A 21276-nucleotide genomic window follows, 5' to 3' on the forward strand; every position below is an offset into this window, starting at 1 on the left:
AGGCCGCTTCAAAAGAGAACAAAAACACAAAACTAATAAAAAAAAACTCAACCCAGCATGCCACCAGTAAAACCTGGCGTAGGAGAAGAATTAGGCCTCAAAAGGAATTCGCAGTCTTAGCGAAGGACGGAGAAAGCGTAGATGTACTGAGTGGCAACCTATGAAAATCCTATAATCAACCGTAGTTGTGGAAGGGCGAAAACGTGAGAAAGGAGCTGGTGTACTATCTGAGGAAACGAAAGAATTAAGAAATGGCGAACGATAAACAAATTTAAGAATGAAGAAGCAGGTAGATTTGGCAGAGCTGTCAAAATTTATTAACAGAAGCAAGAATAGTGACGGTCTTACCTATAACTTGGCAAATAATGGACAAACAAAAAGCATAGCGGGAACTTAAGGGCAACGAAAAAACATGCTATTGGGAGAGAAATAATATATGCACTGAGAAACGAATCTAGTAACATAACAAAAAACGAGGCAGAAGCAAAGACAGTCGCGGAAATGTTCTATGCAATTTTATACTCTACTAACAATATGCAAACAAAAAGTACTTACTGAACAGGATTGATTGTTTCGCGAGAACCTAGCCGTAGCTTAAGACTGGGCTCGAAGGCGTTTAAGGAATAAACAGAAAGGAAAACTTCAGCTGACGATGGAATATGCACGCACCTACTAAGGGATGGGGCAAGAAACACTAGAAAAAAACAGCAGAATTCCTCCGGACATTCCGCAGACTTAGGAGGCGGCAGCGGCAACTGGTTGCAGGTTAAGCTCTCGCTATCTGGCGCTTACGTGTAGCAGGAACCACGCCGCTACATACTACTGCCGATGACACGTGTGCCGTGAATCAACAGGATAATAGAAGAAGTGATGAGGTCAGCGGGAACAACAAACGCAAGGGGGCATTTCACTCTTGCGGCTGCTATAAAAATGGTCTCCGGTGAAGCCACCGATCACTGGCAGCTGCAGCACCTGGTTGCGCCTTAGAATCACGCTATTTCATATATTTCTTGTTGGAAGAATCATGCCCACCGCTTCATTGTGCGGCTCATGTCACGTGTGCTATAAGTCAAGAGGAAAATGAAAGAATCGAACATGCCAGCACGACCGACGAGCAACGCAGAATTGCACTTCGCAGCTCCTATAAGCTCCAATCTTCGCAGCTCCAATCTTCGCGGCTCCTATAAGAATAGCCACCACTGATGCTACCGATCATTGGTGGCATTGGAACCAAGTTGCACGTTGGATTCACGTATCTCGCCCTTTGCTGTTGCAGGTTGGTGAACGCTGTTTATTTACAGATTTTTTTTTCTTTTTCCCTTTTGTTTATTTCCCCACCGCCACCGCTGTGCGTACTTGCCCCTGCATGCCCTGCCTGACAGAAACGCTGAAATATCTTTTTGCGTCACTTGTTCTGGTTATGGTGATCAGTTACTAGTCTGTGGGAAATAGTTTGCATAATATCTTCAGTTGCGTCGTAGGAGCGAAAAGGCAGCTTCAATTTTAAAAAAAGAATCCTTGGCGGAGATCTTGCTGCAGCATTTCTGCTGGTGCAGATCAAAAAAACAAAAATCTTGAGCATACTGGCAGCGCGTTAGCAATGCTCGGCAACATGAACACCAAATGAGCGAAAATCGTGCCACCAGTGCAATTTACGAATTATATTGATGAGTCTATAGAGATGCTCTCAAAAAATGGGATCAGGCTCTCAGCAAACGTAGTTCGCATAAAACTGAATTGAACGGGGTTAAAACGTTTCCAGGTACAGTCGAGAAGGCTAGCATCTCTGCTGAATTCGATGTTGAACTCAAATAAATTGAGTGATGCAGTCGCCAAGAAGCCTTCTGGTTATACGAAATTCCAAAAACGAAAAAAAAAAATCACCTTGGCAAGTCAATGAATCCGACCAAATCTCGAAGTGAGCAGGCCGGCGGCAGCGGAAATTGCCGCCAAACAGAGACCTTCAACGAAACCAGGTAAAGAGCTCGGACTGTTAGGTTCTCACGGCCGGAACCCGTGACACATGGTTGGAAAACAAAATAAGAACAAGCTGAGAGAACCACATGAGAGCGTGCACATCGCTGAAAATAAGACGATATGCAGCCGAGCGTCTCCGGGAAAGGCAAAGAACAAGGAACAGACACTGGGGACAGAGAAGAAATAGGAACATAGAGTGCATGGTATAAGGGTGGCCCCGACTAATATCTGCGCCAAGGCGGCAAGCCACATCGGTTAATGAGATCTGCAGCTTGGTTGCTTTCATTGCTGAGCTTGTGGCAGAGGAACGGGAGGCCATCTACTGAATCACTGGGTCGAATGATATGATAAGGAACATTGGAAGAAGTGGTGATGATGATGAATGGTATTTTATTGCGCAAGGCCAGCTATGGGCAAAGAGTGCCACACAAGGGTTTATTTCGTGACAATGGCGTGAAGCGAAACACCGAAACCTTTGGGTAAACTTTAGTGTGAAATTAATTAAATGTCAGTGAAGATGGCTGGTGTAAGGAGTGACGTTTTAATAATGCGTGGTATGAAATGAGGTGTAAACAATCAATTTCTGCCAAGTACTTCATAACGCGCTTTATAGAAAACATGGGATCGTCGGCTATGAAGTAAGATGTTTACGCGTAGCGGAATGTGTTGTTTGAAAGTTTCGGAAAGAGTGGCGCCTTGTTCTGTCAAGTATTTAGCATTGAATGCGGATGTGGGATACCTGATAGGCTCCCTCCACAACCGCTGCACCGGGGATTTGGAGATCATTCAGTGAGCAGGTGGGAGTGTCTTACATGTGTGTGGCCTATCCGTAACCGAGTTAGCGTAACTTCCGTGTGTCTGCTGTGATTCAATAGTGTGTCGTCCCAAGAGGGGCTTTATTAAGTGTAGTTGGTTTTCTGTCTTCACTAAAGTGTGTTTGCCATGTTTGGCGAAGTTTTTTGATGAGTGGCTTGATGTCAGTGTAAGGGTACCGTTGTTATGTTCACTGTGTTTCGATGTGCGCTTTCCGCCGTTTCCGCCGATCCCATTTCCTGCCGATCCCAGAGTGGCCCAGCACACACTCAATAAAGCGTTTGAGGCATATGCGGCCACTTGAAGAACTATGAAGCCACCCAATTTTCTCTGAAGCCCGCTCCACATGCTCCAACCTAAATGTATTACCAATCTTCCATCGTAATCGCAGAACGTGCGCGAGTCCAACAACTTACTGTGAGGGCTTTTAGGCCTTCTTCAAACTTAAAACAAGCGGATCACATAACGATCATTATGTGCACATTACGAAATGAAAATATGTAATCAATATATTGGCCCCGGCATTACCATGTATAATCTATACATCTAGGCAAGTGAATACAAGGCTCTGAACAGGGCGCCCTTTTGTCGAACGGCGACAAAATATATGCATCAAATCCTAAGTTCTCGGGTTTTGTAATTGATTCGAGAAACTGTTTCAGGTACGAATGACATAATTCTGTGAAGCACATTGGTTATTCTCCAATGTACTATTTTGCTTTACGTAACATGACTCAACAGAGATCGCATTAGTTGATCACAAAGAATTTGTTTTGCAGCACTTTGAAAATGTTAAAGCTGCGGTGGTTTATGTGCCGACCTTGGTGAGGAATGCCAGTGTGTTAATCACAATGGAATGTTAATAGAAACTCTATAAATATGGATTTCGGGAATTATTCATTCCTTGCGTTCGTCGTATTTTTCCCGTGGCACAGAGTACGTAAAAAAATTCCAAAACTTTTCTTAGACGGTTTACAGCCAGGATGCCCTAGAGTAGCACTTTGGGCCCTCTTCTTTTCAATATGTACGTAATGATGTTGTGAATGTGCCAATTGACGCAAATACATTCTGTATTAAGATGTTATGATCTTACCATTCTGTTCCGGTGCTTTCACTGGTGTAGTGCAAGAAGCAAGTGGAGTGTAAACCGAGAAAAAAAAAACGCGTTGTGTTACAACGTTATGAAGATGAATTCATAGAAATTAAAGGAAGTATTGCTTACGCTGCGAAAGAAATAAGAAGTAATTGCACCTTATACGCGATTAGCATCCAGTAAATAGAAAATGTCACGACCATTAGGTGCTAGGAGTTAATTTAGTTTTCTCGAAGTTTGGATGGTAACATAAACTGTGGATTTATAAGTTTCTCAAAATTACTGGCGTCCTAAGCTGACACCATCAATTCATGGCCATTTGCCTTAATTATGACTTATGACACCGGTATTTTTTTAATTATAGACCACCTAAATTACGATCGGCTTGTGTGGGGAGCTATCACCGTTTTCTATAAAAACGATATTTATTCCCACGCACAAAAAAAGTGTCATGGTCGATATTCAAACAGAAATTGTATGGAAACAAAAAAAAATCCATTTTTGGAGATTTATTTATTCATCAATACTGTAGGTCTTCTACAGACTCATATAGGTAGCGGGCTGACATGACAGGTATCTAATTAGATACAACAAAGCCAAAGAAGTACATTTTCAGGGATTATGTGCGCAACATTGGAGCACCTTTTTCAATAGCAAGTGCATCAATACTATACTGCCTACATGGGTACACTCCTCGTACACGAGACAAGAAATACTATAGAAACCGCATTCCACACCTGAGAACAAAAGGTGTACAAATAAACCACTAGACTAAAACACTGCAAGATAACTTCTGCTCTTTTACAGCAAGAACAATAGCTATAAAGACTCCGTTAGCTGCTCCACGAATGAACAAAACTTATCTATATTTCTATTAGTTAAGCATCGCTAGGTAGCGACTTCCAAGCGTTCACGGCGCGAGGGAAAAAGGAACATTTAAGAGCATTGAAATACGCACTGAATGACCGTCTGCATTTATCGTGGTTGGTCCTACTATATCGGAGCCGCGTGAATGAATAAAGTCGCCTTTACTGATTTTATTGTGACCTTAAAAGAGAAGATAAAGAAAGAGTTTTGAGTGACATCTACGTTCGAATCTTAACTGTAAGACGTGATAGCGTTACTCCGACTTCCAGGGAGCATTTTCGAACGCAGTTGCTGTATTTACGATCTATGCATAATGAGAACTGAAGGTCAGCAAAAGCAGGAAGACTAGCAGCGAGGTTTTCCAATCGGCGTGGCCCAGGATATAAAAAGGGACTCTGCGCTTCTGTGGCTTAAGATGAGAGCGTGAAACTTGACTTTGGGCTAGTTGGGTATACATGACACCTTGAAAAACAGCGCGAAAATCTCTGACGAAGAGAGGGTAAACAGACACGAGCGCTGTTGCGACTGCGGGGTGTTGGTCACTATGAGCGAGCAGGTGTCAATGTCAGTGTTCAGTGTCTATTCTGCGATGTCTAAGCCGGGCTGAGCATTTTTTTTTCTTTCTTTGAACATAACGAGAGAGGAAGAACTTTGTTAGGGAACAAGTTAGGAAAGAGCTTTGTTAGGTGGGGTTCAGGAAAAGGGGGAAAAGAGATGGTACGAAGCTAAAGAAGGAGCTTGAAATCTAGTGCACCCGATGCAGCAGCTTTTTTCGTTGCCCTCTACTCAGCTTGCGCTGATCTTGAGCTAAGGAGCTGGTCAAATCTGCCTCACAAATCTCGATAGAAATGGAATAGGTATTGTTCGAGTTGTTCTCCCTTAAACATACCCTTGGACAGGGCTAGGTTGCGTAGAAAAGGAGAACGTTTCCTTGATTTTAGGAGAGTTTTATGTTAATTTGTGATGTTCCCACCGAGCATCTTTGCTCCTATACATTTGCGGATGATTCTGTTGGTTTATCATCTCCAGAGTTTGCGATTCTTCAGATTCATACCCTTTGCAGCAAACGGAAAATCGAGTTGCTAGGTGTGGGCTGAGCAGACATTCTTGGCGTTTTCTTTTTTGTAGGGGAGTGCCATACTCGGGATAGCAAGGAGCACGGTATGTGAGTTCGCGTGCCTCTTGGTAGGTGCCTCGTTTTTTTTTTTCAGACCCTTGTGTCCGGGTGTCTATGTGGCGTTATTAACTTTCTAAATTGCGGAAGCGAGTATCTTACGGAAGCGTTTAAGTATTCTTTCTGCAGAAAACAGACCAATGCCCTTTGAGAGCCTGTAAACATGTTTAGGCATCTATACTAGACTTCCACTAGTCAGATTGCTGAGAGGAGACCTCCAACTACCGTTTCTTCCCGCACGTAGAAGGAACACGCAGTCAGAAAGATTGGCTAAGTAGCGAACTACGACAGTTGCTGCCTCGTACTTTCGTGCATGGCGGAGCACGGTTTGTACTGCGGTTTCGTGATTTTACGACTTTTTAACTTTCCTCAAATGAACTTGATCCTGCCATATCGCCTGTTTTTGTATAGATTTGCATTCATGTTTTTGGCATATAGGAGAGTTGTTATGCAAAGTCGCTGTGTCGGTGACATGTCTATCACGACGCACACCCACCGGTAGAAAACGCGCCGGCGCGGATTTGTGAGTAAGGCGTTGCGCTGCCGAGCCCAAGGACGCGGATACGTCTCCAGGCCGCGGCGACAGTTTTTGCGATGTTAGCAGAAAACTGAAGCGCCCGTTTGTGGAGATTTCAGCGCACTTTGAAAATCAACTTGTGGTCGAGATAATTTTGGCGTGCCTCGTAGCCCAGGTGTAGCTTCGGCAGACTTCGGCAATCTCTGAAATCAAAAGAACTACTTTATTACTGTCCCTAAAAACAAACGAAAACAGCTAATGGGTATTCCCAGAGAGACGTAGGGGACGAAAACTTGGGGACTTTCTAGTAGCCATGAAAGAAACCTAGATCGGCCCATGACCTACAAAAAGAATGATATGAGCAATGCTTTGGGAAATAAAAGGAGCGGCTTAGATCAGGAAGCAAATTGGGAGGGAAAAGATCCTAGTTAAAATAAAGAGAAAGGAATAAAGCTGGTCTGGACGTGAAATGCAGAGAAGTGGCAACCGATGAATCAATATAGACCATTCCAACGAGGGCGCCGCCATCTTGCGTGCGCAGCGCCCTCTCGTAGCTGGCCGATTCGCTGGCTTGGGCGTTTGCTCCGCGGCGCATGGGCGCCTGCTGGAGCTCGGTGAATTTTTCGTTGTAGCACGTTGTGCGTTCATTTCCGTAATATACTTTAAAAGGGAAAGTTGTTGCATAGGACCAGTTTAAACGATCTGACTTAAATTGGCGGCTTTTTGGGCCGCGGGTGAGCTGAAATTCGCCTCGAGGTAGCGTGGTCCGCGGTGGGTAAACGATGCCGTGTCGAATATATGTCTGCAGTACCTCGTCACAATTTTTTTTTGTTTGCGTGTGTGTGTCCGAGATCGCGCATAGCGGGTATTTTGATCGCTTTATTGCAAAAACTGATGTTTGATAAAACGATCTAACCGTGATACGCTCGGCGCCTATGGGCAACAAGCAGAACCGTGTGTCAGTGTAACAGACTTGTGGCTACATATCTCTGCAGGGGTAATACAGGTATTTTTGGGTGAACTTCGTAAGTATTTGGCACATTACATAGTTTGTATTAAATCTTATCGATATATAAACACCTCAACCTCAGCCACCGCGCACTGCCGCCAACTATAAACAAAAACTTCCTCTTTCTAGAATTTCGAGCTGCTCTGCAGCACAATTTAGCCGTGTAACTGATTTACAACATAAATAAAATAAACGACACAGCTCCTGGAGAGCGTCATATAAGGACATATTAAGCGTCCGCCGCTGGGCAACCAGACAAGCGTTCGCTTTTGCGTTGCTTAGTTTGATGTAGCAGACAGAGACATCACATTTTGGTAACAGACTGAACTCTTGGCTGGAGTGAGTGAGTGAACAACTTTATTTTGCCCGAATCGGGGATGGGGGAAGAAGGGAGGTAGAATCCCCTTCAGTAGCCCCTCTTCCTCCTTCCCCTCAGATTTTCTGGGGAAAGGGACAACCTAGGGAGGTGTCACTGTGAAAATCGCCAAGGCCGGCCCACGCAAAACCTGGAGCTGGGCTTACCGCAATGTGACCGCAGCAACGCTGGAGATGTTACTAATACCATCTGCGGCAGAGGCAAGTTTTAGTGACCTATTTTAGTTTGGAAAGAAGGTAGAAGGATTTTCTGCAACTACTCCAAAGTAAGTGTACAGAAAGAGCTAAGCAGAACAAAATTACCTAAAATCTTGCGTGTTAAAGCACACAAGCAACTCAAAAGAACCTAGTCTGGCTCATTTATTAACATTTCAATAAAATAATGGGTAAACTAGGGGTAAACCCGCACGCGCGATGCCTACAGAGCGTAGTCAAGGCACAGAAGCAGCCGCGCCAGGCCCGCCGTGATCGGCGCGCACACTCCAGAGAGGGGGAAAGGCGGCCCGCGCCCCGCGACCGCTGCGTGCGAGAGTACGTTTCCCCCTCGCCCGATGGAACGGTTTATAGAGTGACTACTAATTGCAATGCCGACGATCTAGTTGGGAGTTCCTCTGCCAGTCGTTAGAAACCCAACGACAACCTAGACAGGCCTGGAGATTGCTGCATGGACCACTACAGCCGCCGACTCCACGACAGCCAGTACATGCCGTTGCCATTGGAGGGGGTGTTACTACAGAGGACTCGTGGAACTGCTTGCAGATAGGTTCGCTCCACCACGCCAGCATCCTCGCAGCAGCCTCTGCCCCACGCGCTGAGAGAAAAGCTGCCATTAGGACCGTATGGTTCCCAGATTTCAGCACACTGCCACGAAGACCTTTCATTGCACGAGCTTAGGAATGCCCTGCAGAGGACTAAGCGTCGTAGCACTCCTGGCGCTGATGGCATTACCTACCAAATGATGCGGAACTTGGACAGCCCGGAACAAGAATGCCTTCTAAGCGCCTTCAATATCGTCTGGCACTCGGGGGTACTGCCAATTTTCTGGCTCCTTGCCCTTGTTGTCCCATTCCTGAAACGTGAAAAACCACCAACCGCAGCCAGCTCATTTAGACCTGTGTCCTTAACTTCGGCTGCGGGTAAGCTCTTTGAGATGATCATTCTGTCTCGCCTAGAGTGTATCGTCCGAGCCCCTGGAGCTATTGCCGAACAGCAGACCGGATTTCGTCAACTCCAATGCACTGCCCGCAGCATTGCTGATGTTGTATCCACACTGGAAGAGGCCCAACATATGGACGAAGTGGCATTTCTGGTTTTGGTGGACATTGCGTCCGCTTTTGACCGCCTTCCACACCCAACCATTGAGGCTGCACTGGACCGCATTCATGTCATTGGAAGATTGCGGAACTACATACGGGCTTTCTTGTCTCGTCGCCAGCTCAAAGTTCGTGTGGGAAACGTCCTCAGCAGTCCAAGACGTGTCAGTGCCGGAGTGTCCCAAGGTGGAGTGCTTAGACAGCTGCTCTTCAACCTCGCGCTGTCGGGCTTACCTGACAGCCTTCCAACAGACCTAGAACACAGCGTATGCATTTCAGTTTATGCTGACGATGTTGCACTGTGGACCCGGGAACCGAAGCGTCAGAGCAGCCAAATCAGGAAATCTCTGCAAAGAGCGCTGGATGCGATTTCGGAGTGTATCACGGCAATCGGACTGCGACTTTCTACTACCAAGTCAGAAGCTATGATATTCCACCCCAACCCCAGAGCACGGTATCGAATTCCCCCATTGGAAGTACACGGCTCACAGCTCCGGTGGAAGACCCAGGTCAGATATCTGGGACTTACTATTGACCATCACCTGACTTGGGGCCCGGCAATCAAGCAGCTGCTCGGCCAGTCCAGTCGTGTCCTGAAAGCCATCCGTCAACTCTTGGCCAAGGGGCGTGGGTGCTCACACACTTGGGCACTACGAATTTACGATGCTATGGTGTGCTCCGCAGTCCTATACGCTATGCCCCTTGTCCCCGTCCAACCAACGCGGTGGAGGAAACTCGAGATCGAGCACAGAAATGCACTTCGGACCGCTCTAGGTTTGCCCCGATCGTCGCAATGCGCGGGAACTCTTGCTGAAGCCGGTGCCTGGCCCCTCGCACTCCGCGCCCTACAGCGAGCTCTCAATCACGTCGAGCGGCTCCATAGGGCACCAGACGGAGGCGCCCTCCTCGAACGGCTACGAGAACGACCTCACTCTCGAATGGGTATGATTGTCCGTACCTTCGAAACAGTGATCGACCAGCCCCCGACGGATCACATCATACCCCCTCCACCCTACGTCACGAGTCAGATCACCATAAGTGCAACTCTACCGCACGGGACCTCAAAAAGGATAACTCCACTCTGTGAATTAAGGCATTAAGCAGCGGCCTGCTTGGAGAACCTTGAGGGGCACGTGCTGATATTCACCGATCGGTCCGTGCTTCCAGACAAGGAGGCGGCGGCTGCAGCATCCATCGCGCCTGCCTTCGCTTCAGCCAGGCAATGCCGCCTGCCAGTGGCCGGCAGTTCCACAACGGCAGAAATCGCGGGCCTTCACTTGGCTGCGGACATCATTAGGGAGTGCGAGCAGAACCTCACCAACCGGAAAGTAGCCATCCTCTCAGATTCGAAGGCTGCTCTCCTGAGGCTCGACCGGGCCCACCTCAGCTGTCTCGCTGTGCAAAGTCTTGCCAGCAAACTGCACAGCCTCAGCACCAGAGGCCTTAGCATTCATCTGCAATGGCTACCTGCTCACGTAGGCATCAAAGGAAATGAGGAGGCTGATCGTCTGGCAAAAGAAGCGCATCATCCATCCACTTCGATGAGTGAGGCAATCAGGCCCCTGGACGTCGCGCGGTACCTTATCCGAAGGGACCTCCAAGCCATGCATCCTGACTCCCGAGTTGCATCCAGCAAGCCACAGCACGTGCTTCCTTCGAGGAGACTGACCCGAGCTGACCGTGATCTCATTCTTCGTCTGCGGATCGGCTGTCACCGCTGCGCGGAAAGAAGTCACAGGCTTGGCATCGCCAGTTCACCCGCCTGCCCACACTGTCCTGCAATAGAGACACTCGCGCATGCACTGTGCGAGTGTCCACAACATTCGCAGGCTCGATCAGCGATGAGAGCGTCGTATGCCAAACTGGGACTGCCTTCATGCACCTCATCAAACCTGTTGTTCCCGGATTGTCATAAATCAAATCGAGAAAAAGCGTTCTGAGCCCTGCTGGACTTTTTAAAATACACGAGACTCTCAGACCGGCTATGATGCCGCAGTACTGTCCATGCTGCGCGGCTTGTGAACCGATGTCTTATTCTCCTTTTCTACCTTTTTCTGTCCACCCTCTTTCCTTTCTATCCCCCTCCTAGACTCAGTCTTGATTGAGGTTGCATCAACCCGAGAGGCAGTTATCGGCTGAGTCAACTTTCGTTTCTCTTCTAATAAAGCAACTCTCTCTACCAATTGACAAGACATAATGTACAAAGAGCCCGACAACACGATGGATCCGGAAAAATTGGCGAAGCTTGAACTATGCCGCGCGAGGCTTGAACTATAGTGAAGCTTGAGGGATTCTTTCTATGTAAGCACTGAAGGACACACCACCACGCGTTGCATTAGGTTTGAAATTGTTTATTTACATGTTCCTGCGTCGCTTTTACTGTGTTAGTAGTAGTCATCGCCATATCCATCTATATCGTAGCCTTCCTCATCCATCACTAACGGACCCGGATGGTTTTGTCCGCAGGCTTTCACATTTTTCTCAATGTGGAACACGTCAGCACGCGATGGAACCGGCGGCAACCGACTTCGTAAACTGTGCGTCAGCAGCGCGAGCTGTCTTGAGCTTTCCCCTTGATGCGCAGACGCACGTGAACTTTTTTCATGGTAGTTTTTGCGAACACCACGCGCACGCTTGGACCCCGTTGGGCGATCCTCGTCAGGAGCGTGCTCACGAGGGCGGTAACCGCCGAGAGTAGCTATAATCCTGGGTTTTCTGACTTACGCCGCACACATTACGGCCAGCAACAACAGCTCCGGTGATAGAAAGGAAATTTAGTAGTAAATATTGAACTCAGACAGCGCGTAAAAGGAGCTGTTGGAACTTCATTGGAGAGGCCGCCTTCGTGCAGCGCACATAAAAATGCTGCTGCTGATGATCCATAATGCACCACCTAATGAGTGCGTATAACGGAACAAACGAAACCTCGAAAAAATAAATTACTTACATTCCATACGCATACATTTTTGAAGGAGTACAACGATTGAGCATAACTGTTGTCAAAAAATTTAGGATCAGCAAAAGCCACAGGTATAGAAGGACTATTTCACTAGGTGACACAGAACACTACTCGCTGTGAATGGCATGCATGGCTGCCTCTAAATTGCTTGTTTAAACAACATTTTTTTTTTCAGGTCTTTGACAGCTCCAGCTCTGTCCACGCGGATAGTTAAGAGAAATGTATCACTATCGGCGAAATGGAGAGGCTAGGGCCAAGAAGTGTGAGGAGGCTGTGGCGAGAAGGCTGTGAGCCCGCGAGCTGTTGTTGGGAGTGCGCGTCTCAAAAAAACCTATCGTTAGGGAGGTCCCAGAATCGCACCTCATGCTTTTACCCCATGAAACCGACCACTCAACCACTGGATTACCGCAAAGGCCCGAGGGATACGGGGTTAGAAGCGGCGAGGAACAATAACATGTGCAGCCAATTTGAAAGCAAAAAAGGAAGTTCACGATTAATATACTCCGTACGGCGATATATATTTGTGCGGAGCGGGAACTGCAGTATTCTTGGCCCCGGCACCTACTGCGTCTCAGGAAGTGATCGCGTGGTCAGAGAACGCACGGCAGCGCATCGTCGCTACCGAGCATGTTGGTGTGAATCGTATTTGGTCCTTCCACGCAAATGTCACCTCGTTCGGATGAGCCACGCAACGAGTTGTCGTCTCAGTGCCAACCACTCGCACTTTCGCCAAGTGTCGCCGCCTACGAGCGTTCCGTGCTGGCTCAGCATACGGCCCTCCCCCTCATACTTTCGCCCCGCCTTCTTCAGCCGTTTTCTTCCGGTCTTGGCTCCCTCGGACACGACGCCGTCGCCGCCACCAAACCACAGTAGTGGCCGCCATAGTGCTACGCACTAAACACGCTTCCCGTGCCCGTAATTGAACCTGGGTCCCTCGCTTATGAAACCGGCGTCTTTCCAAATTGCGCTACCATCCCATTCAGGGCGGTTAGAATTTTCTTTTGGTTCGTAGCGCGGGCGTTGGCTGCGGGCGTTGACTTTGACTTCGGTCTTCCCTAGTTTGAATTTTGGACTTTGGAGTTTGGAGTGTAGATTGTGGACTTTGATTTAATTGAGTTGCAATGGAGCAAGCGTCGCTTTTTCACCCCCTTTCTCTTAACAAATGGGCAGACCTATAAAACGTCAAGTTAAAGCTAGTGCAGACCACCGGCTCCGCGGTTTCCTCCGTCCTCGAATCTCATTTGCGAATGTCGCCGATTTTTTAACAGCGAAGCTGTTGAGCAAATCGTAATATTTGGTGTCCGCAGTTAAAAATACTAAGGGTTTGCCGAGAGCGCGCACGTGAGCGAGAGCCTCACGCGACCACCCGGCAGTTCACAAAACCAAGAAAATGCTGGGCGCTCGTGTGTGCGTGCCTCGCGACGACCGCCCAGCGTCCCCTGCGCGCTTTCAGCTAGCCAAGCCTTACCACTTAGGGAGGTGGGCGAGGATGGGCAGAAAACCTACAGCGTTCGCCGTAGTCGCGGCAGCACTTGCAGGCAACGGGAAAGATACGTCATAGCGTACACCCCTCCAAGGGGATGTCCTATGATTATCGCTTCACAAAAAATGAAGAAAGCTCACACTTACAGCAGCAATTATGAAGTAAGGGTCGTTGCGGTAGCCAGTAAGAAGCAATTTGGCTGCAATCGCGGACTTAAACCGTCGTGATGGCCGTGAAGTTTGAGCAAAGCTTCGCTACTTTCCCGTCTTACGCGTTAGTGTGAGCTTTCTTCATTTTGTTTCTGCTTTTGACGCGATTCACGATATACGGCTAGTTTCGACAAAAGAGCAGCGCTCACCTACTGTTCGCACATGTTGTCGAAGCAGCGGTCCCCGCTGCTTCAGTTTCTTGTCATAATCGAAATCTGCACAAAGACCGGCGGGGGAAGGCTGACCTGGGAAAAGCACCGAAAGAGGACCTGTCAAAACGTGAAGAGTCGGCGCCGCAACAGCTGACGCCGTAACACCACCTTCATCTTTCTCGTAGCCTTTGTTTTGTGCAGTCCACGAACATGGTATACGCTGACAAACTAGCCCAACAAGCCTTGTTACACTAGTGATACAGTTTCCCTTATTTTTTTAATAGACAGTTTTAGTATAGCGTCTTAGCTGTGGCGTTAACGTTTGCGCGCCGCAATCGCAAACGCATAGCGCCTCGTTACGCGACGGTTAGCGTGCCCGCTAACACTATGGGCGCGCCAAAGTGGTGCTTTCCGCTATACTAAGACTCTTCTAATAAAAGCCTTTTCTTATATCCCCGCAAATTTCCCCCTTAACATATTTCTTGTTAAACGTAGCGCAGGAAGCTCCTAATTCATAAGTAAACAACGTCTTAAAACTTGGGATAAGTTATCAATAAGTTTGTGTTTGAAAACCTCCATAAATCCGAAGCAAAAAAAGAGAAACACGGAAAAATGATTTCTGTGTGAAAGTACAGAAACTACTGGAAGCCTTCCCGTCATTCTGTGAGGGAACATGGGGCCGTGATGAAGCTGTGCATAAGGAGCATGGGTTTTGTTTCGTGATAAAGTTTGAGCTTTGATAAGGCAGCATATTCGCGGGCAGTTAAGAAAGGGTCAATTTTAGTTTTCGTTATTGTGAAGACTTCTGAAGCAAGAACTAAACTTCCTGTACCTCTCCTTGAAGCAAAGCTTTGATAACGTGCGTTTTTGTTCGCGAGGGGGGTGTTGGGGCAGGAGGAAGGAATAAAACCTCCTCAGATAATCCGCATTCAAACAAAGAAAGGACGACACTGTGGTGTTGTCATGCTTTTCGCACGAACACAGGGAAAAGAGAAGCAAGAATGTTGCGCACACAAACTACTAAAGAAGAAATGCGTCCTTGCGGGTAATTGTGTCGTTGTGGGAATTGCCTGCGTGCGTGCGTAGCGGCCATTGTTCTTGCAACCAACCAATTACAACCTGGCAAAAGAGACCGCAACGTGGCTGGGCACAACTAGAACCGGGGCCGACAGTAGACCAGGCGCGAGATTAACCTCCCCTTTCTCAAGTGAGCGCGCGAAACATTCTTCCTAGAAGCAAAGCCGTGCGCTGCCTCAACGCGAAACTGAAATTCAACGAGTGAACGACTCTCGTCCAGCAAAACAAGAGGTGAGATGATTTATTTCTCGCACCAATAACACCGCAGTCAGCAGCTCTTTGATGCCAAGGAAAAGGTTAATGCTGTTCATTAGCCCGGGTAACAAGCCTGGCATGAACAAAAACGAGATCGTTTAAAGTGATGTATGAAACCGCCAACGGTGCACCATGCCGCGAAAATGTGATGGAGTTTATGTTCCCGCTTTTCCTTCATGGTCCTTTGAAATGGTTGCGTCAAAGCGAAAAGGGGGGAATTTCGGTTTAGGGCTTGCAATGAAAACGCAAAAATACTGTTTCTACAACCACATTGTAGCTGTTAAGTAATGGATTGGGAAAGAAACGAACAGATCGAAATCATGCATGGATATACGTTATCAGAAGGAAACCTGTATACGGACATAACGCGGACATTTTTTTCCGTGCTCCGTAAATTAAACAATACTGAACCTGCAAAAAAATACACAAATACACTAACCAGTCTTATTGTAAAGCCTGCTAGTAAATTTTCGATTCTAAATTTCCATCTTCAATTTCTAGACCCCCAGTCGTGCATGTTCCGTTAAGCTACCCCCTTACACCTTCATCACCATAAGGCCCTTTCTATAAACCTGTGCCCCCCCGCCACCCCCTTCCCGCTCGAAAAACTTTTGCGTACACCGATAAATGCAGATATTTAGCATGGCACAGCACTTTGAAGCCAACCTAGGGAAACAGAATAATGACGCAGTTTTTTTGCAACATCAGTCTTCAAGCACATTATTTTGCTTTGTAACAGTTGTCGCACTACAGAAGTGCCCTGTGCGACAACCACGGCGCGTCTACTTCTCTCGCAGGTGCTATTAAGAGCTCCTGAATGGGACGAACCTGCTTGTATGCCTGCAATTTGCCTGTACTGGTATTTGATTACAGTGATTTAGCGCTTACTGGCAAGAGTTAGACTCTCGCGTGCCCCGAGCAACCAAAGCTCAACGCAGATGGTACGCACGACTGCGAACCCAGGCATTCAGTTCTTTCATCGTCAATCCTTACGGTTATGTAGGCAATTAATAATTGCATAAAAATACCGCAGCCCACTGTAAAGTCGTAGCAGGCTTACGGACGGGAACTTGAGCAGTAAAAATTGTTATCTGGGCACGCAATGTTTCCGTTCCGCAAAGTAGAAGACAACTCGATGGTAAGCAGTCAAAATACAAGCTTCGATTATTTCAAACACTGCATTGACCCCACAGCAACCGAGCTATATATTGAGGGTAAATTCACTGATCGAAAGAACCAAAGGCATGTGCATCTGAAAAAATTACGAAAAATGAGGGTGGACATACAAAAGTGTAAGCGGTTATTTGTACACTGGCAATTCGGGGCACCTTGCTTCAGCGTATCAATTGCCATAAGTTTAAGTGGCGTTACCGACTTGCTCGCGTTAACCCACCCAGCGCTTTATGCTTACCTTTTGTATGTAGGTATCTACAGGTGGTAAGTTTTAGAAATCGCCGTCATGTTGGCTGGAGAGCGCAAAAAATATTTCCCACATATTTTACAATATTTCTTCGACGTTTGGGGATATCGAATTGGTCCAATATTTCTGATGCAGCTAGAGCCTCTAATTCATTTTCTTATGGGAAGACAAACTCAGCACTGAAATCCTAAACTGCATCTTGATCATGCTATTGAATATTGAATTTTTTCGCTCCAAAATTTTGCAATATCTCTCGATCACTTACCGACAATGAATTTCTCTTAAAATCAAATAAAACGTTTCACGCTGATTAAAATATGGATGGGCGTGTATGAATGTTAAAGAGAATTGTTAAAGCTAGGAACCGTCAAGAATCGGTGTACTCTTGAATAGTGCAGATTTGTTCCATTTACTCAATGTTAATAGAAGAAATTTGTGATTTTTCGGCAGTACAATTTTATTAAAATTAAAGTGCACCAAAATTTTCATTTTCTTTTATTGTGGACAGATACTTTTTCTTTCTGGAGCACAATTAAAGGCCATTTCTTGAACTCTTCGCATCGCGGCCAGAGGGCACATATTCTCTCACAAATGGCCAAACTCTATTAGGCGGCATAGTTATTTTTGTGCTTGTTCTTTTATTCCACTATTTCAAACCTCCATAAGTAAAGTAGCCATTACTTACTAATCAATTCCTTAAACCGTTAAGCTATAACAAAGACGATAGCCTTTCTTGGGCAACTTCAACGTGAAAAGTTTAGTCTGTCTGTCTGTCTGTCTGTCTGTCTGTCTGTCTGTCTGTCTGTCTGTCTGTCTGTCTGTCTGTCTGTCTGTCTGTCTGTCTGTCTGTCTGTCTGTCTGTCTGTCTGTCTGTCTGTCAGTACCCCGGTTCAGCCGCCTGGTCAAAATATAAAAAAGAATTTTCGAACGAGGCATTTATCCACAAAATAAACGCATAACGACTACTAGCAGTGTATTGAGTTAAAAATAGATGTTGGCGTCATTATCCAGCTGGCAAACAAAAAAAGCGCGCTAAAACAATATTTTAGCCATAAAATAACCCAAATGTTCCCCGTAAAGCCTCCATCTTGTGCCTCGAGCGCGAAGCCCAATTCAGTAGCAAAAGGTCCCAATAGCTGGCGCGCAAGCAGTGCGAACACAAGAAAATTGAATTGCGTTCAGAAAACCTCGACTACGTTATCATGGAGGCACTGAGACAGGAAGGAAACAGCGTGAAAAGTGCTCGATGAAGAAAGGAGAGTCAGTTACGAGTCAGGGGCTGCAAATAATTGTCTTTCGACGACATTTGCGGGAAAGCCTGCAGATACGAGGCCATTTTTTTTAGTTAGGGATAATGTCTTTTCACTATTTTTTTCAAAGGCCTATGCTCGGCTTATTACATATAATAAAATTATATTTTTATTATTTCAGAAGATTGAATAGTGAAATTCCTGCCCAGCAGCAAAGTAACACCAGCTTAAACTTCGCAAAATTGCCTTATCAAATTTCCCAGCGTGAGCTTACTCTGGCGCGCTGTGTCCGAAAGAGACGATTCATCTGCTGCCGTATGAATCAGGCTAATTTCTAGAAACGGCTGTAAAATCGTCCGTATTAATCGAATTCTCGCTAATGCTGCTAACTTAGATGCTGCTTTTGACGCATTGAAGCTTCTGTTTATACAGAAATGTGGAATTTTCAGTAACTGAATCATTAAGCTTGGCGAAAAATATGGTCATAGCGCATGATCATTAGTAAATAGCTTGGGTTGATACACTCGTCACTTGAATTGAAGCTTACATCTTCTAGTTTAGAGGAGTCGGTGTTGCGTGACACGTATCGAAGAGGGGGTTGCCATAATTAAAAAAAATTACGAGGGGCCCTCCTGTGAACAGGAAAGTGACAATAAAATTCTGGTAAGCTACAGTGGCACTGTGTCACGAAAAGGCTACACTAGTACCAATTACAAGTGCGTCAAAAATTTCTAGAAATACAAGGAATACAGTGTTTCTGAACACAATGCACGCAAAAATAGTACATTGAATAGTTATCATCAGATTACTAACATTTATAAGAAATGAGGCAAAAATATCCTTCCCGCTTTGAAGCGAATCTTGGAGTTCTGAAATTATGAAATCAGCATCAAAGAATTCAAGTTTGCCAGGCATTTTGACAAGAATCAAATTCATCGATTCTTATTACAAGTGTTCCAGCAGATATATGGATTAGAACACGAAAAACATCCCGGAGTTTTTAATCTCTTGGTATAATTTATCCTATTCGAAAGCGAGGGAGCTGAAAAAGGGATTAGACTTACTCAAATGGGTAGTGCTTCCCTCAAAAACTTCTAGATCGAGACGGTAATAATTTATAGCATACTTCTTACCGTAAATAGTTCATTAAAGCGACCCTGGATATGCATTAGATTAAAGAAAGACATAAAAAATGATGGCTGATTGCAGATAAATAATGAAGGGCAAGTATTTGTACGTTATGGTGTACGTTATGTACGTTATGGTAGTGGCACAAAATGAAACAAAAATGAGTTAGAAATCCTTAAACTCAGTTCTAGTTCAATAGGTGCTCAAGTCGTAATAAATGTGATTGGCCGTTTTCTTTCCTCACGAACACAAGCAGAACAAAGCGTGGTTCAGTGTAGAGCCCAATTAGGTCATATAATAGTGTTGTGGCTCATTTTTACAACCACTTGTCCACCGAAAGAAACTTCTCGGTGAATATATTGGGTACAGTGCTACACTTTATGACTATGTAAAGTTATACAAAATATTATAATAACATACAATATACAATACTATATACAAGACGCAATTTCAGCTCTTGGCTTAACTTTACAGCTTGTAACAAAATGACATTCAGTACGACGTTTTTCCATAAACTTTAAAATCTTTTTTTAACTAAAATTATTTATTATGCTTCGTTGCGAAACCTTACCATCCCCAAAACAAGTCGAATGATAAAGAAAGGCTGCAAATTCTGTACCACGGCAATGAAAGTTCATTAGCCCGATGATTTTGTCTGCATTGCAAAACAGCACAGTGGGCACGCGACAAAGGTTCTTGTTCAGCAGCTTACTACTCTTTTAGCATAGCAGTAGTAAAAAATCTTTTATTGAGCCGTCCCCTTCAGCATGCCAAATGCACTGTTTATATAGTATACGTTTGCTTACTCTCTTCATTTCTGGCTCTTGTTGAAGCACATATCACTTTTAAGACCTGTTACGGGTCGCTTCCTTAATGTATAATCAATATGCAGCATGTGTAAACTGTTTGCCCTATAAACCTGTACGATCAGGTCCCACCGGAATAACCAGTAATTTTGTGTTGTCCTGCCACACTTAATAAATGTTTTGTTTTTTCAAGGGCTCAAGCCAACCTTGACCCATGGCAGCCAACGGGCGCACCATCGCCGTCAGCGTGAACAAGCCGATGAGCTGGAATCCCATCACGATGATGGCACAGTTCCAGGAATGGGGTGATCCAAGGACACGCGACTACCCTCTAGTCGTGAACCCCATGTTTGTTTTCCCTCTCATCGCGTTCTACCTTTACTTCGTCAAAGTGCTTGGACCTCGCTTGATGAAGAACCGTGAACCATTCGAGATCACTAACATTGTCCGCGTCTACAACGTCATTATGATCGTGCTCAATGCGAAGTTCTGCTACCTAGTTCTCAAGCATACGTACCTTCCAGGCGGTCGGTACAATATCTGGTGTCAGGGAATCACAGGCTACATGGACGAAGTCTTGGAAGAGGAGTACCGCCACGGGTGGTGGTACGTGGCCGTGCGCTACACCGAGTTCCTCGACACCGTGTTCTTTGTGCTGCGCAAAAAGTTCAACCAGATCACACACCTTCACGTCGTTCACCACACGATGGTGGCTTTCGACTGTTGGTTCTGGGTGCTATACGCTCCCGAAGGCCAGCCTGCACTGGGCCTGGCCATCAACGCATTCGTTCATACTGTCATGTACATCTATTACTTCCTCGCCACTCTGGGACCAAAAGTGCAAAAGTACCTCTGGTGGAAGAAGCACCTGACCACGCTGCAGATTGTCCAGTTCCTCATCTTCATGGTGCACATGTCTATTCCACTTTTCGTCGACTGCGGATTTCCGCACCACTTGGTGTACATCGCTAATGTGCCGACCCTGCTAATCATGGTCATGTTCGTGAACTTCTACATAAAGTCTTACTCGAGACAGAAGAGCCTTGCGGCGCGCCGAGCTCAGGCAGCGGCGAAGCACGAGGAAATCACTGACACCAGGGATCAACCGGGAACTTCTAAAAATAGTGCGAACGGAAAGAAACTAGAATAAATTTTATTGATCACACTTGCATGAGTTCTCGCACGCAAAGCAGGAGAAAAAATACCAGTCCTCCTCATACGAAAGGTAAGTGTTTTGGAGAAGGGTTTGCAAATGGCGCAGCGAAAGGTAGATGGTTCGTTGGAACGCACCCGAAGATGTTGTTGAAGTTTTATCATCGCAATTCGGAGTTAAAAAAAACGCACACTGTTTATGGGGAGCTGACCTTATTCAAGGAGTATGCCGTGCGTGTCTTCCTTC

General features: G+C 46.0%; 1 pseudogene across 2 annotated transcripts; it reads left to right on the top strand.

The window, feature by feature from the left end:
• The first annotated feature begins 930 nt into the window (after window positions 1-930).
• Window positions 931-21042, top strand: LOC144174944 (very long chain fatty acid elongase AAEL008004 pseudogene; annotated as a pseudogene). Of its 2 annotated transcripts, XR_013323550.1 has the most exons (3): window positions 931-1134; window positions 1169-1276; window positions 20071-21042. The product of XR_013323550.1 is annotated as a very long chain fatty acid elongase AAEL008004 pseudogene, transcript variant X1 (transcript). The 2 variants fall into 2 exon arrangements; XR_013323551.1 differs by lacking the exons at window positions 931-1134; window positions 1169-1276 and adding an exon at window positions 15092-15249.
• Window positions 21043-21276: the final 234 nt, after the last annotated feature.

This window comes from Haemaphysalis longicornis, unplaced genomic scaffold (assembly GCF_048455015.1).
Source record: "Haemaphysalis longicornis isolate Haplotype H1 unplaced genomic scaffold, Haemaphysalis longicornis Haplotype H1 scaffold_3, whole genome shotgun sequence".
NCBI lineage: Eukaryota > Metazoa > Arthropoda > Arachnida > Ixodida > Ixodidae > Haemaphysalis > Haemaphysalis longicornis.